The 15594-nt window shown below is 45.3% G+C and overlaps 1 protein-coding gene across 5 annotated transcripts in view; it reads right to left on the bottom strand.

The window, feature by feature from the left end:
• The window catches only part of LOC135396744 (muscarinic acetylcholine receptor DM1-like), a 492974-nt gene that overhangs the window by 236599 nt on the left and 240781 nt on the right, over positions 1-15594 (bottom strand). For all 5 annotated transcript variants that reach the window (XR_010423516.1, XR_010423517.1, XM_064627887.1 and 2 more), the window contains exon 3: positions 13403-13427. The gene's annotated coding sequence lies outside the window, so the exon portion shown is untranslated. The remainder of the gene's footprint in view (positions 1-13402; positions 13428-15594) is intronic.

Here is a 15594-nt window from a genome sequence, read left to right as displayed (position 1 = left end):
CAGGATTTTACGAAACGTTAGTTGCTAGAGCGCTCAATAAAGTTGGCTTAGGTTTGTGAATCTCTATTCTTCAGACCATCCGAACTGATTATGTTCCGTGAACTTAGCGATTGACCAGATAGTGGAAGCAATATTCTCTTCCACGAGGCCAATGTCATACATCGATCTGGGTGCCACCAGATTCAGAATCGCGTACTGCTCCTTTAATTGGCCTTATCTCCAGAAGCGAGGCAAGAGAGAGGAGATATGCGATGCAAAGAACGAACTAATACAATTACACTAACTGTTAATCGCTGTTTCTATCGGCAATTGTCTCGTGCAACCAATTCGCCATATAACTTTGCGTCACCTTATACCTTCGTCCTGGTAAAATAGTGGCCATTGTTCGGATATTATTTGGACAAGAGAACCGTGGCCAATAATGCAGCACTAAGCCTTTTTGTCTGTTTGCTGGTTCGTTTTCTAACAAGATATAAAGTTGCAAGCGTACTCGTAGAGAGAGTCGGTACAAAAAAGTCGGTCGTTGTTGTTGTTGTTGGAGGAAGGTATGACTCCCTCACAAGTTTGTATCCGCAATGAGTAACTAACCAAAGAGGGGACAGAGTGTGGGTAGTAGTCTAATACCCATAAAAATCGCTGTTGTTGTGACAGGTCCATTAAAGGACCCGTTTTGGTGTAGCCAGTCCTGACTGGACTAACCTCTCCAGATTTTTCTTTCATATCCAATCCAATTCAGTCCATTACGGGAGCACGGAAGGCACTTCGAACCTGCACTTTTTGTTACTTTCTTTTCTTTTTCTTATTTTTATATAGCTTCTTATGAATGTATGGGAAGGTGGGACAAAGCGGTTATGCTAACGTTCAAGGATTTTTTTACCATATTAATGCGCATGGGCATGCAAAATTTGTTGGCAAAACACCAGTATTGGGCCATCATATGCGGGTGATTAGAGATATAATAATTTTGCAAAGTAACCAAAATTTCTCACTTTGCACGATGCGGAGGGTAAAAGTTTGTATACACTGTGTACACTGTGTGTGTACTCTCTCTCGCAGAGAGAATAAAAACTTTGTTTGAAAAGTACATAATGCGTAGCCGTCTAATGCTGTGGTCTTGCGGGCCACAGTTTACCCGAGTTCTAAACATTTGTCATCAGTCCGTACAGGCACATGTCACGAATAAATATCCATTTTTGTTAAGATATCTATAGAATTCTAGTCCGAGTTAGTGGGAACGAAAACAGTGACGATTTTCCACTTTGCACCTCACAGGTTGTCTATCGATCAAAAGTACTCCATTTGATATAACTACAAAAGGGGGAATTCCTGCCGTTAGACCTTTATAGCATAGCCGTTGCTTGAAGTTACCAGTCATAAATCTGCGCAAGCGGATTTATGACTGGCCGCTTTCTTGTTTGCAGCTACACTGAATAATCTTTCGGCGTCCGCGCTCCATGGAACTTCGATGTTGTTTCGGGCAAACACCTTATATATTAACCAGTGCTCGGCGAGACAGTGGAGCTTCGTCCGTACCATCAAAGTTACTTAGAATTTCCAAGTGGCTCACTACGTTCAAATGGGGGCTAGCGGGAACGGTGGCGCCCCTCCCGCGACCGCTGAACTAACTACGCAGTGTGGATACAACGCCGTTCGCCGGCTTGCAACCTCATGTTTCGTTGAGCTTCATAATTGTCGACAGCGGAGGGACCGCCTTGAACGTAACCTGTCCTGAAGCGTGGCTATACGATAGAGCCAAATGACGATGAAATTCCTTGGTTCGGTTTGGATTTAAGAAAAAATTAAATGGAGATTTTGGCTTAACTAATGTGAGGCCCGCAACTCCACATCACTTGCACAGTTACTCCGGTGAAAAACTCCTGGAATGTTGATGCCAATGAAAGTGAGCAGGATGATGGCGATGCTGATGCTGATGATGATGATTAGTGGTGGTGGTGATTCTGACAGAAAACAAGTACACACACACACTGAGATGTCACAGAACGCGCAAGCACGTAACACGCAAACGGTCGAACAACAAAACCCACAAAACACACAGAGGCTCAAAACTTGTTGTCTGTATCAATGTCCCGGAAAAAATTCACTATGGCACTCTGATTCCAGGGCACAAGTACTTTTGAAACGCTGAGCGGACGGCCGTCCACTGCTGCCAGCTCAGACTGTAGAAGACGACGAGTTTCAGTGTATCGTATACGCAGGGCATCAAAATGTGCTCTACATCTTCCACAACACCGCACATGGAGCAGTTTGGGGAGGCTGCTTTTCCGGTCATGGTGTAGAAAGCTACGGCTGCATGGGACCTTCAGACGAAACCGGTGGATTAGGGTCTCCATGAACCGAGGAAGCGAGGCTGGGACCACAAACGAAAAGTGTGGGTCTATGCTGGTCAGTGGCGGCCTTTCAGAATCACTGCCCCACAGGTCTCTGCTTAGTCTCTTGGTCAAAGTAGACACCATTAAGCGGGTGTCAAAGGGAGTAAAATACACCTTACGAACCGGACCGGACTGATGTGCTCGGGATGCCGCTGCGTCCGCCGCGTCACTCGCAGGTATGCAGGAATGGCCAGGGATTCACTGAAGGATAATGTCGTGTCCTTTTACTACACGCGCGTTGTAAGTCTTAATGGCGTCGTGTACGACTGAAGCAAGACCTGCTGATCCGCCCGGCGCTTGTAATGCTCGCAATCCGGTCTGTGAATCACTGCAAACAACCCATGATTTTGGGGTCTTCATGTGCTTTTATAAATTGCATCGCCATGATCATCCCATGGAGCTCTGCGGCCGTGGACGACGTGCGATGAGACAATCGTGCGCAGCCCTCAATGCAGAGTTATTGCATGCAGAGTATGTTCCTGTTTAAATTTGTGCGCGCTGGAAGATATCACCGTGATGAAGACGCCGGCGAACAACGTGCATTACGAGGACCAATAAGGATACATCATCAATTATTGGGTCAGAGATATCCGTGAATAAATAGTGCAAGATTTTAGGTGAGTGTAGAGGAAGTCGTCGGCACCAGCTTGACTGCCTCCTTCTTCTTTGTTCCTCGAGCAGTGGATGTTTGCGAATACGGAGCCACGCCAGCAACAGAAAATCCTCGGTATTTATTTATTTCTTATTCCTTCCTATTTCTTTCTTTCTTTAATTCTTTTCTTTTTTATTGATTTATTATTTCTTAATTTTATTTATTTATTTATTTATTTATTTATTTATTTCTGGAACAGCAAGCCGACGTCTCGTTTGGCTGACCTTTCCCCCGTTTTTTTTTTCCCCTTTTCGTCTAATAAATATGTCCCCCTCCCCTCGGTTTCGACTGCCGTTTACCTTGCGCGCTCGGTGAACTCGTTCTGGACATTCCAAGGCGTCGTTCGGCACGAAATGCAGCCCCGGTCGATCCACGAACTTTTAGAGACTAATAGAAGTTTTCCCTTAACATGCATCACATCTTTACAGGAAATATCGGCATCGTATTGCAAAACCAAATCAAGAGGAAGAGAGGGGGAAAAGCCGTCAAGTTTGGTTAATAAACTCGTTGACACGCTCCTTTTTTCATAACCTGTCTGCGCAAAGAAGCCGCCGCATTACTAATATTTCTATCACCATGCATATCGATATTCATATTGATGTCATAGAGATATTCATATCGATGGGAATATCGATATTTTTACCGATAAATATCGACATTTTAAAAGTATCGATAACATCGCAGGCATATCGATAATATCGATAAGGATATCGATATCGTTCCATCCCTAAGATCGATGTCAAGTGTATGCCATTCCATTTACGACTGGTCGTTCGACGCTAGCGCATTGCATTATGCAGCCGCTAATGGTACATACAAGCACGTACTGAAAACAACGTGCGTGTGAAAACCAGTTTTCTTCAGCTGTGAGCCTTAATCTGTATCCTGGGGTAACGGTAAAGCATAGGACAATGTACGAAATGACTCAAGGACACATCTGACAGTGCTGACGTTGATATAGTTTGACTGGATGATGTACCTGCAGCGCAGTGACTATTCTCACCGGCTTTTGACTTTTGTGATCGAGGCTTATCGAGCATTCGCGTAGGTAGATATCTTGGCGGCACAATAATTCGTTGAGAAATGGACGTTTTGGATCTGAACGGGAGATCAAAACCAGCATATCACTGCAGTTGTCTGCCCACCAAATACTAATTTATTTTGACTTTAATGCCAAAGTCCGCTTCTGCGAAGTGCTCCGAACATGCCTAATAGTCTTGAAAATAGTCAAAATGCCGGGGATTGACATTTGTAATGGGTATATACACCGGCAAACAACAATACAACAACTAAAATGTTTGACGTTTCGAAACTCGTTCGAGTTCGTACATCTGAACTGAGAGCGCAAGGAACACGGACAAAGAACGGAGAAACAGACACGACCGGCGCTAACTTCCACCCACGTTTATTGAAGAAACTTAGCAAAAACAGAAACCACCTTCATAGCACACGTGTCACCGTTCTGGGCACACCGGTTTTGAGCACACCGGTTCTGAGGAAGATCAGTTCCTTTTCGGTTAAAGAACAGAAGATGTGCTTACGCACGCATCTTGATGGCTACTTATCAAGTACTTACTACTACTACTTACCAAGAGAGCCCAGTATCAACAGTGAAACCGAGGAACCTATGGTGAGACACGGGCTTCAATGGTATGCCAGCAACCGAAATCTGGAAGGGCCGCATGTTCCGCCTTGTAAAAGGGAGTATTACTGTCTTTTCCGTCGATATGTCTAAGCCCGCCAGTGACAGGTACTGCTGGATAGCATCGGGAGCGAATTGGAGGCGTCGCTGGAGGGCAGGACGGGATTTGCCGCTGGTCCAGAGACAAATGTCATCAGCATAGATGGACATAACCACTTTCCTGCCGACGCAACCTCGAAGGCCAGCCGTAACAATGTCAAATAAGATGGGGCTCAGAACAATTCCCTGCGGCACCCCTTGGGCCAACGTGACAAAGTCTCTATCTCCCTGGCTTGTGCGGACGAACAGTTCCCGTCCATGAAGAAAATCAGTAAGCCATGAGAGTGCTCTGGAAGGTAGGGTGGCATCAACAAGGCCATGGAGGACAGAAGCGTGGCAGTGTCGTACGCCCGCTTTACATCGAGGAAGGCTGCCAGCACCGTCTTTTTGTGCACCTTTGCCTCTTCCACAGAAGTGATTAAATCGAGAACCGAGTCTATTGCTGCTCTGTGCCGTCGAAAGCCTCACATTTCTTGCGGAAAAACGCCGGGATGTTCAAGCCACCACTCCAGTCTGGCGAGTACCATGCGCTCCATCAACTTTCCAAGGCAGCTAGTCAGGCTCACTGGTCTAAAGGAGGAGAGCTGCCATGGCGATTTACCTGGCATCAACAGCGGAATAACACGCGCGCGCTTCCAACTGTCAGGTACATTCATTGACCTCCATGATCTATTAAATACCTCCAGCAGACACTTCACACATTTCTGATCGAGGTGACGGAGAGCCCTATAGGTGACGTTATCCGTCCAAGGAGAGGACCGCACCCGAGATAGCAGCAACGCGCTTCTGAACTCGATGATAGGCAAGCCAGAGCGATGGGCAAGACACGTAAACAAACACAAACACGAAGGCTCAAACCAGCAAAACGTTTTCTCACGTGAAAACATGAGAAAACGTTTCATGAGAAATCATGGAATTTATCCACCAGCTAGCCTGCATTTACGCCATTCTGTCGATGTTTCTGAACTCGACCAGTGAGAAATCCATACCTATGTCCGGGTTATTGACTGTGGGCGCAGCTTGAATCCGTTCGACTAAGGTAGTCGCATGGGAAGAAAACCACGTTGTACATACAGCCTTCGAAGGAGCCGAGCCACCTCCGCTTCGGACTTGGAGGAAGATAACGCAAGCGCACCTAAGGAATGGTGGTTCGTGGGAGGCTCGCTTAAACTTCTTGCCACACGCCTTCCGCCATCTTCGCTTACGCCATCTTCGCAGGGCTGTCAAAATGTGAAGCAAACCGCAGAGAAGCAAAATGAACTATGTGAATACGCGGTAAGAACTGTTCACAGATTAGGCCTCGATAATCCAGAAATTTTAGCTCGTGAGGGTCGTTGAGGGGGGGGGGGGGCGAAAACAGTTGGAATCCTGGCACATAAATATAACCAAAGAGGCTATCAATAGACACCCAGGCCCCCCTACCTACCTATGCTACGTACCCTTGTTACATAAAAATAAGGGACCTGCAGCTTGTGCTACGTCATTCTGATGATGAAACTCGAATGAGTTTCGAAGCGTCAAACATTTTAGTTGTTGTATTGTTGTTTGCCGGTGTATATATACTATATATCCATTAAAGAGGCCTCATAGTGCACCCAGTTTTCTGGCGTCTGCTTTCCATTTCGCAGCTTGATTATCAAAATGTTATGAAGCTTTTCATCTTTCGGCTACTTGTGAAAGCAGGTCCCACGCGCTGATGACTTACAGTTAAAAAGACGCAATACCGCATAATCACGACCAACGATGGCCACTAAAGCAGATATGCATTCCGCTGTTGCCACACAAAGAAAGAAAAACACTAAGGAGGGAGCACCGCCTTTTTGTTTCCGAATCACAAAAGTGTAGCGGAAGTGACGACATATAGTGCACGTCATATAGATCAGGTGACCGGAGCCGACCAATCAGTGGTGAGACGCCGCCGAAACCGGGACAAACAATTCAGCTGACAGTGTAGATGGCGTAGACCAACATAGATACGACGTACTATAGCGACGGACAAGTGACGCGATAAATTTCGTAGCAGTGTCGCTGCACGCTTTGAACTTTTAGGAGAAACAATTACGGTTCAATTAAGCAACGACTAAGCTATATGAGCTGCGAGCTGGGGGAGGAGAATTGTTTGTCCCAGATGTTTCACCTGATCGAAACTTTCGGAATCCCGCAGAGTGACGTCATACTCTTTATTTTCATTTCCTCCTTGTTTCCACACTACCGGCGGATAACGCGACTTTGAGCGCGCCCCCTGGAGGTCGCGCTCGCCGCTTGCGGTAGGAAGAGATTAAAATGAATACTCCCCATAATCCCCAGCCTTTGGTCAAAGAGTAATGGATTACACGGTAATGGATGACACAAAGTCGTAATAAGACTACTTGTAAAAATTCCTTTCTCTCAAAACTAATTGATTACACGCGAAATTACGCAAAAAGGTATTTACAGTAAAGCCTGGTTATAACGAAGTCGAGGGGACCGGAAATCGTTCGGTAAAAGCGGAAGTGACACAAAAACGGTGACGGTAGCTTCGCGAACGCCACCGTTCGCGGACGCAAAAGGACGTAATTCATTGGTGTAATTCATTGTTGTAAGGACATAATTCATTGGTGGATAAGGGAGTGGAAGAGCGTGCTCTTGTGCTTCACTGCGACCAGCCGCGACAAAAATATGTAAACTGAAACCAACTAATTACTGCAACAGATGACCGGCTTCGGTGGCAGATTTTTCTCTAAAAGGTGTCCACTGAAGGCCCCAAAAGGGGTAGTACTCATTTTAATGCCGACAGCGCCCTGCTTTGGAAGTTATGTTTTTTTTTTTACGAAACTCATTTGAATTTTTATTTAAATAATGAACGCCTCCCACTCATTCACACGGTGCGCAGCTTGTAGATGGTATCGGACAGATACTTGTAAAAAAGAAAGTTCGTCGATTGGTGCACCCGTTCGTGAATTATTTAGCCCGGGGATTTAACTGAATCACCCGGTATATACACTCGGATGGCACACACGTGAACATACGAAAAGGGAGAGCCTCCCTTTTCGTGTGTTCACCTGTGTGCCATTCGAGTGTAGATATTTGTAACTCCAATGCTGTTGTTTTTGTACCTGACGAAATGCAGTCCACTGCATGAAAGCTTGTATCCATTAAAGGAAAGCTTTCAGTGCTTTATATTTTTATTGTTAATTTTGCAAAGGGGATCTTGACCCAACCCTCTACATTCTTCAACTGTTAATCATTGATCATTAAGACAATATGAACAAGAAAAAAGTGTGCCTCGTACGGTATCGTTATAATAAATCACACATCCCGCTGGTCACATCCCGTTTTCCTTGGGCCACATGTAGCCCTTTTCGCTTTCCATAGGTGCAGCTGTACCCAAAGATGTCGGAACACAGGCGTTGATTGAATATCTGCTTAATGGTTACGTTGAGCCTTATTCGAAGGAAGAATGCCGCCGAAAAGGGGAGGGACTAGGCATGGAGGAGTGAGTGAGGAGGACCGAGTGGGGAAAGAAAGCATGACTGATATTTTAGTGTTGTCTATTATTCTGTGTTGGTAGTCTCCGGAGGTGTTCTTTGAAATGCAAAATGAAACGAAGGGAATTTAAGGATAAAATGGAAGCGACGCTTCCACCAAAGTGCAACCCGCTGGAGCCGACCACGCGGGCATGAGGTAGTTCATGAAAAAGTAAAAGGAGAATATAGTACTACATGGAAAAGTAACTACAAAATACAAGGAGTCATTTTAGTCTTTTTGGGGACTAGAAGCATTGCCACAACCGCTAGTTCATTTAGGGACTTATTCGAAGTTTAGGGACTACAGTTAACCCACGGGTTAACGAAATTGCCTTTCTCAAATTACCGCTTTATGCGAGGTATCATATTGTCTCGAAGAACGAAATGCAGACGTTTTGAACCCAATCATTTAAAGTGTCCTGCCAGCCGACTCCGTTTGACGCGAAGAGTGAGCCGGCGAAACCCCGCTTCTCTTTTCTCCTTCGCCCTCCCTGTCTTTGTCCAGATGACTTAAAAGGCGGTGGGGGAACTCATCACAATGTTTCATTGCGATAGCTTGAATACATTTTTAAGGGCACCATGACGCAATGAGCAAGCAGCCTACATGAGTGGTGTCATTTAAGTGCTTGTTGCTTATAAATACCTCACAACGTAGCGCACACGTCATATATGCCGCTCTGAAAAAAAACTTGATTTGTTGTCAAAATCAAGGCAAAATCGGTCGGCGCGACACTTACTGTGAGACAACTACGTCACTGCTTTAGACCCAGTGTTATGAGCATGCAATGTAGTTTCGCCGCCGTATACTTGACGGGCAACGTGAAGTTGGTTTCTATTTCGGCACGGTGTTGCCCGCAAATTTTAATTCTGATTTTCTAAAAAAAACTATTAGTCTGATAGGGACGAAAATTCTTACCCTACAGTTCTGAGGGCTTATGCGATTAAATGAGCCGGCCCCTGTAAATCGTGGGAGCCACAATCTCCATATATTTTTCTTTCCTAACTCCAACTCCAACTAATTTTTATAAGATTGCGCTGTCTTTCCGCGCGCTTCCAAGGCTACTGTCACTGTTTCTGTAGCACTTCCGCCGTGATCGAATTGCCACTTATACCGATGAACACAACACTAAAAAGAAAGTGAGCTATAGCGTAACTGTGGCAACATATCCTTGAGCTTCAGGAAAAACGCGTTAAAACAGACAGAGGACAAAGAACGCGTTAGGACACCTTAAAAGAGACAGACAAGACAAGCTGGTTGACAAAAGAACAAGTATGGTTCTCTGTCCTCTGTCTGTTTTAACGAGTTTTTCCTCAAGCTGAAGGATGTGTTGCTCACCTCACTTATGTCGAATTTTGCTGAGTCCTGTTGACTTCGTTTTAACGAATTATATACATTATATACAAATTATAACGAATTGGTTATAACGTCCATTGTGCCTTGGGGTATAGTGGGCCGCACCTAATGTGGCGAATTTCCCCATTCATAATCATGAATTTATATATTTTTATTTGTTTATAACGAGGGCGCTGAGGTATGCTATCGCAATTGTTGCGGTGAAACACGTCATCCCATCATCATTCATGTAGTAGTTGTTGTCGCTGTTATAACGAGGGTTTACGGTGTTTGCAGTACTAGGCAGTAAATTCCAGGTCCAGAGGCAAATATGAGAAAGAATTGCTGTCTAGATGAATTTCTGTCAATTCCTCCCCCATTTACTTTTTTTCATACAATGTCCTTGGTCCCTGGCCACATCCAGCCCACCAACGTTCTGCCCTAAAAGCACTCTTCACCTTTCTGGACATCATAGGACTTCGATCCTTATTGTGAAGGGGCTCATTATTTCATTCCCCGCATCACCACCAGCAATGGGGTAGAGTATCGCCCCTGGCGATGAAGCTCCCCATTCATCATCTCGCAATAAAGTTGTTGTTGTTGTTGTTTCTTGTTCTTTTTTTTTTTGTCCGATTGTAGTATTTAGCAGTTTTTGATAGTATGCACAGTAAAGATACCAACCTCCCGTTAAATGGAACGAATTCTGCGCATTTTCGCGTGCTTTCCGACATATCTGCTTGCGAAACCAACGACTGCCGCGAAAATGAACAGAAGAGCCAACAAAAAGATGGGAGGCGAAACTCAATCAAGCATGTTTCTGTTTTGTTTGCGTCGCCTTTCCTTCGCATTCAGTTTCGTAAATATGCACTTTTGTGTGTCTTCGTTGAAAGCAGGGATCGCTGGAATGACGTTAGAATCGTTTCAACAACTTTCCTCAGAGAGCAGCGTATCGTTGGTCGTTTGATTCGACTTCCGTTGCACCACCAAGTGAAATTGAGCGGCCGCGCGCAATTCTGTTTGTTTGCCAGCCACTCAGACTGTGGCAATTGCCGCGTTTGTACACCATCTAGGCACAACAGAGCGCGTTCCCTGCTTTAGATATGTGGAGGGTGAACGTGCAATACGTGAAACGTCTGAAATGTGGGGAGAGATATTATGCGTTAGGCGTGTGCGAATATTCGAACTGCATATATTCGAATAGTTCCGAATCTGCACACGTAAATATACAGGGCGTTTCACGAGAGGATGTCACTAAATTCCTGAAAATAGGTGTCACTTCAAAATGATAAAACTACTTGGAATACACTCATAAAGACTTTTGCCCCAAATTGAGTCCGTTTCCGTTTGTCTCACGTATTAATTAAGCTATTTTGCATAATTAAACTCGAAAAATGGCCAAGCAAAAGTAAAAGTTTTCTTTCTGAATTCGGAAGCCTGCCCGTACCTGTAACACACTATTCCAATGAAAATCACGTGTGTGTGTGTTTTTCTTTGTTTTGCCGAAAATCAGTCGCCGCGCGAACCGGCAGAATTTGCGTTTGCGGAACTCTTGGCTCCGCCACTATCGAGGCGAAGCGGAAAGGACCAACACAGTTTCATACGCTACGACGGTACGTCTCTGCGTATGAGAGAAAGAAAATGTTGGAGAAAGCACGTGACAAAGCGTCTCTCCACCCAGAAAGCAGCAAAATGGGGGTATTCCCAGACGGGCCACAACACTACACTCTTAGAAATGAACTTCACCTCATAGCACGCTCCTAGCCAACCACAATCTCGAACGATATCGTCATCTGCCCTGGTGTCAACAAATCAAGGTAGATAACGATATCATTCGAGATTACGGGTGGCTAGGAGCGTGCTATGTGGTGAAGTTCATTTTTAAGAGTGTACACTCTTAAAAATGAACTTCACCACGTAGCACGCTCCAAGCCAACCATCATCCCGAGTGACATCGTTCTCTCACATGATTTGTAGAAAACGAGAGGCGTATGCTTTTTTGTGACACTTGTGCTTTTCATAATTGTCACAAAAAAGGCGTACGCCTTCCGTTTTCAACAAATCAAGGTAGATAACGATATCATTCGAGATTACGGTTGGCTAGGAGCGTGCTATGTGGTGAAGTTCATTTTTAAGAGTGTATGGTGAAAACGTTGAAGGAACGTAGACGTCACGTGCAGTTGTTGTGGTACCTTGTTTGAGAGCCATCCAATGAGACCATTCTACGTGCACGAGGGGAAAGGGAAAAGCTGAGGGACTGCGCGAAAGGCTGACCTACTTTTGTAGCGTATTCCGATCGAGGGCCTTGTCGCGCAGGCCGTCATTCAGTGACTGGCGGCTGATGACAGAGGCGTTGATAAAGGCGAAAGGTGTGATTGTGCGGTGGTTTCTTTTCTTCTTGCACAGGACCTACGTCTTGCACAGGTACGCCTTTTTGTGATACTATGAAGTATGCCGGAATTGTCATAAAAGGTTTACGCCTCGTGCTTTCCAGGTGTGATAACGAGATCATTTCTTTGCAATGGTTGGCCATCAGGATGTTATGTGGATCAGGATGTTATGTTATGTTATGTGTTTTAAGAGTGCGGGGTACCTAAGTACCTCGGATAAGCTGCCGAATATGAACAGATGAAATACCAATGGAACAGACGCGAAACTTGTACGATGCAGGCTCGCCGTTCACAAGTGTAAGCATCCTTCTTTGTGCGTTAATGAAACATACTTTAGCGTATCCTGTTTGACAGCTTAGGGCTCTCTCGTGTGTTTGTCGGACGGAAGGAGCAGATACATTTACGTAGTAAAGAAGATGAAGAAGAGAGGAGTTTGATTATAGAAAAAAAAATGAAGATATTGAATTCGTCACCTGATGAATAGACCTTTTTCACAAAAGCCACCTGAGGCAAGCAGGGGCTCATGGGAACTTATAGCGCCTTGAAGGATTACGAGACAGTGAGAAGCGGAGGTAGAAGAAGAACAACAACATTCCCGGTGTGGGGAGCAGCAGCGTCAGCCGGGGTAAGCAGACGACGGAGTATGGCGTGCTAGAAGCCCGCCATAGACGGAGCAGTGTCGCTCAGTTCCCATGCTGCTTTGCGCCGCGCGCTTGGTGGCGCGCGCATCTTTCTAAAATCGTCTATTCTGCTACTCCCACAAAGACCCCCTAAATGAAAGGAAAAAGAGAAATGAAAAGATAAAAACACAAAAATAGAAAAACATCACCCCTCCCGGTCACCGAACTGTACGTGCACATGCGTATAGTTGCATCCCCTAGAAGTGAAATAAATTGCGAGGGACTGACAGGAACGGGGGACTCGACGACACATGCCTAGAATGCGGTCCTAAAATACAGATTCCATATCACTGCTCACTATGAAGTTGACAAGCGCTGATACCGCCGCATCTCTCTTCCTGGGTTCCCATACACCCAGCACCTTGACTATATCGAAGGTTCTATTGTCCAAGCGGTCTGGAGCAGACTTCAATGTAGCTGTTTGGGATGCACATCTTGTGCAGTGCATAACGAAGAAGAGAAATCGGCACACTTGTACGGAAATGCTTTACTATCGATCAGCCTGGTACTTGAAACATTATTTACGAACGATTATTGTACATAATTAAATTCGAAGTAAGTAGAAATAAATATAATTCTCGTAGTATTGTCAGTAGTGTTGTATCAGTGTTAGTGCTGCTCTTATCGTATCGTAATGTCACGCACGTGAATGATGTACTATGGCGTTTCCGAATGTTTATTAAATATATTCTGAACATAAACATAGCACTTACCGCTTTAGGAGAGTTGTCTTCCAACCTGCAATATAGACAAGAGCACTGTGTCAGCAAACACTCCTCGTCTTTATTTTCACTTAAGAGGCCATACCAGTCGGGGAGCAACTCCGATTTATGATTTTTGCGATTCTAGATGGCGCCGCGCTCGCCGTCCTTATCACGCCGTTCGCCTCCGACTCCGAAATAATCCCCATTGTGCACGGTTGAGGTCGCGAGTTTAAATGAGCTATGAACTCTACCAAGCGAGCTCGCCCTGTGTCGGCTCCAAACGGCGATTTCAACGTGTTGTCTGTGAAACCTTTTGTATAGGTGAATTTGATAGGTGCGTACCTTCAACACATAGCACGCTCCTAGACAACCATATTCCCGAATGACAACGTTCTCGTCCATGATTTGTTGATAGCGAGAGCCGGAGCCTATTATGTATCTATTATGCACTGCTACAAAATGGGCTACCCCTCCCTTCTTCAACAAATCAGAGACGAGAACTTTGTTATTCGGAATGATGGTTGGCTAGGAGCGTGCCATGTAATGAAGTTCATCTTGAAGTTCCCTTAGAAGTCGGCCCAGGACGCACATTCCCCCAGGGCGTCAGTCGTGACGTTGCCCACCTACGTGAGGCCGACAACGGCAAGCCCTTCCACCACCCACCACCACCACCACCACCATCATCTTGAAGAGGGTAAAGCAGAATAACGTTATGTGTACCTCCGCGTTGTCGTCTGATTGGGTGCTACAATTCTTCAGATGACGGAACGATGGATAGAGGTATCTGGACGGCGGTGCGTCTACTCGGCCGAATACGAGAAATAGTGCGTTTTTGTATTAACGCTGCACAAGTTATGAAGGAGAAGAATTGAACAATAAATTGTAAATAGAATTACGAAGCGTAGAAGAACAATATTACATCTATTAAACCCGTTAAATCACCCAAGAGCTAAGGTATACCGTTTCGACACTGAAGGACAGCCGTTCCTTGATCGGATCATCACGTGCGATGAAACGTGGGTGCACCATTTCACTCCTGAGTCTAAACGCGCATCAAAACAGTGGAAGCATCCGGGCTCGCCATCTGCAAAGAAGTTCCGAAGCACCCCGTCTGCGGGTAAGGTCATGGCCACGGTCTTCTAGGACAAGGCTGGCGTTGTTCATGTTGATTTTCTGCCCAGTGGTACCACCATCAATAGTGCATATTACTGCCAGGTTCTCAGGGATGTGCATAAGGCGCTGTAGCAAAAGCGGCCGGGCCTCATCACCAAAGGAGTCTTCCTCCTACAGGATAATGCACGCCCGCATACCGCGCATCTCACGACACGCACCTTACAGGAACTTGGCTGGGAGTTGCTGCCACATCCCCCTTACAGTCCAGACCTCGCCCCCAGCGATTTCCATCTCTTCGGGCCATTGAAGGCGTTCCTTGGGGCCCGCCACTTCAGCTGCGACGAAGAGGTCAAGAATGCGGTCCGATCATGGCTGCTACGCGCCGGTAAGGATTTCTATGCTGCTGGCATCCAAGCCCTCGTGAAACGCTGGGACAAGTGAATTAGTGCAGCTGGAGATTACGTTGAAAAATAAAACTAATTTCTCGCCTGTAACTTCATTTTACTTTTGCGAAAAATGAAAAATCCCGGTTTGACTTGAACACCCCTCGTATGTTGGAAAAAACAAATTTAGATTCATTTGCACATAGGCGCAAAGTAAATAAACTAACCACAACAAATAAGTAATGGTGATGTAGTAAATAAACTAAAACTGTTCTATCTCCAAACCAATGGTCAGTTAACTACAAACATTAATAATACATTGTTAAAATTTGTCCACGTTCGACGCGTATAAATCATTCAGAAATATCATTTATTTATTTGGTTTATTTGTTTGTCAAAAATGTCGATTATTTGACAATTGACATCAATTATTGTTTGACAAAGTGTTGGCGGACTACACTCTAAGAAAAACGGGTGTGAAAAGGTGGTAACTTCGATAGTTACCACCTAGGTCAACATAGCGTCTGATAAAGGGTGTAACAGGGTGGCAAAAGCAATTACCATATATCCAAATTGCTACAAAAAGGCGTAAGGTGCAGCTTTGCTCATTCTCGGTTTCCTTTCCGGTATCTGCAGGATTATTTCATTCCAATTAGGGTTGCCGCTTTTCACCGTGAAAGATACCGGTCACGGGAGAGGTTAAAG

Source organism: Ornithodoros turicata, chromosome 6, assembly GCF_037126465.1.
Source record: "Ornithodoros turicata isolate Travis chromosome 6, ASM3712646v1, whole genome shotgun sequence".
Lineage (NCBI taxonomy): Eukaryota > Metazoa > Arthropoda > Arachnida > Ixodida > Argasidae > Ornithodoros > Ornithodoros turicata.
The sequence above is the reverse complement of the archived record's forward strand: the minus strand, read 5'-3'. Positions and strand labels throughout refer to the sequence as shown.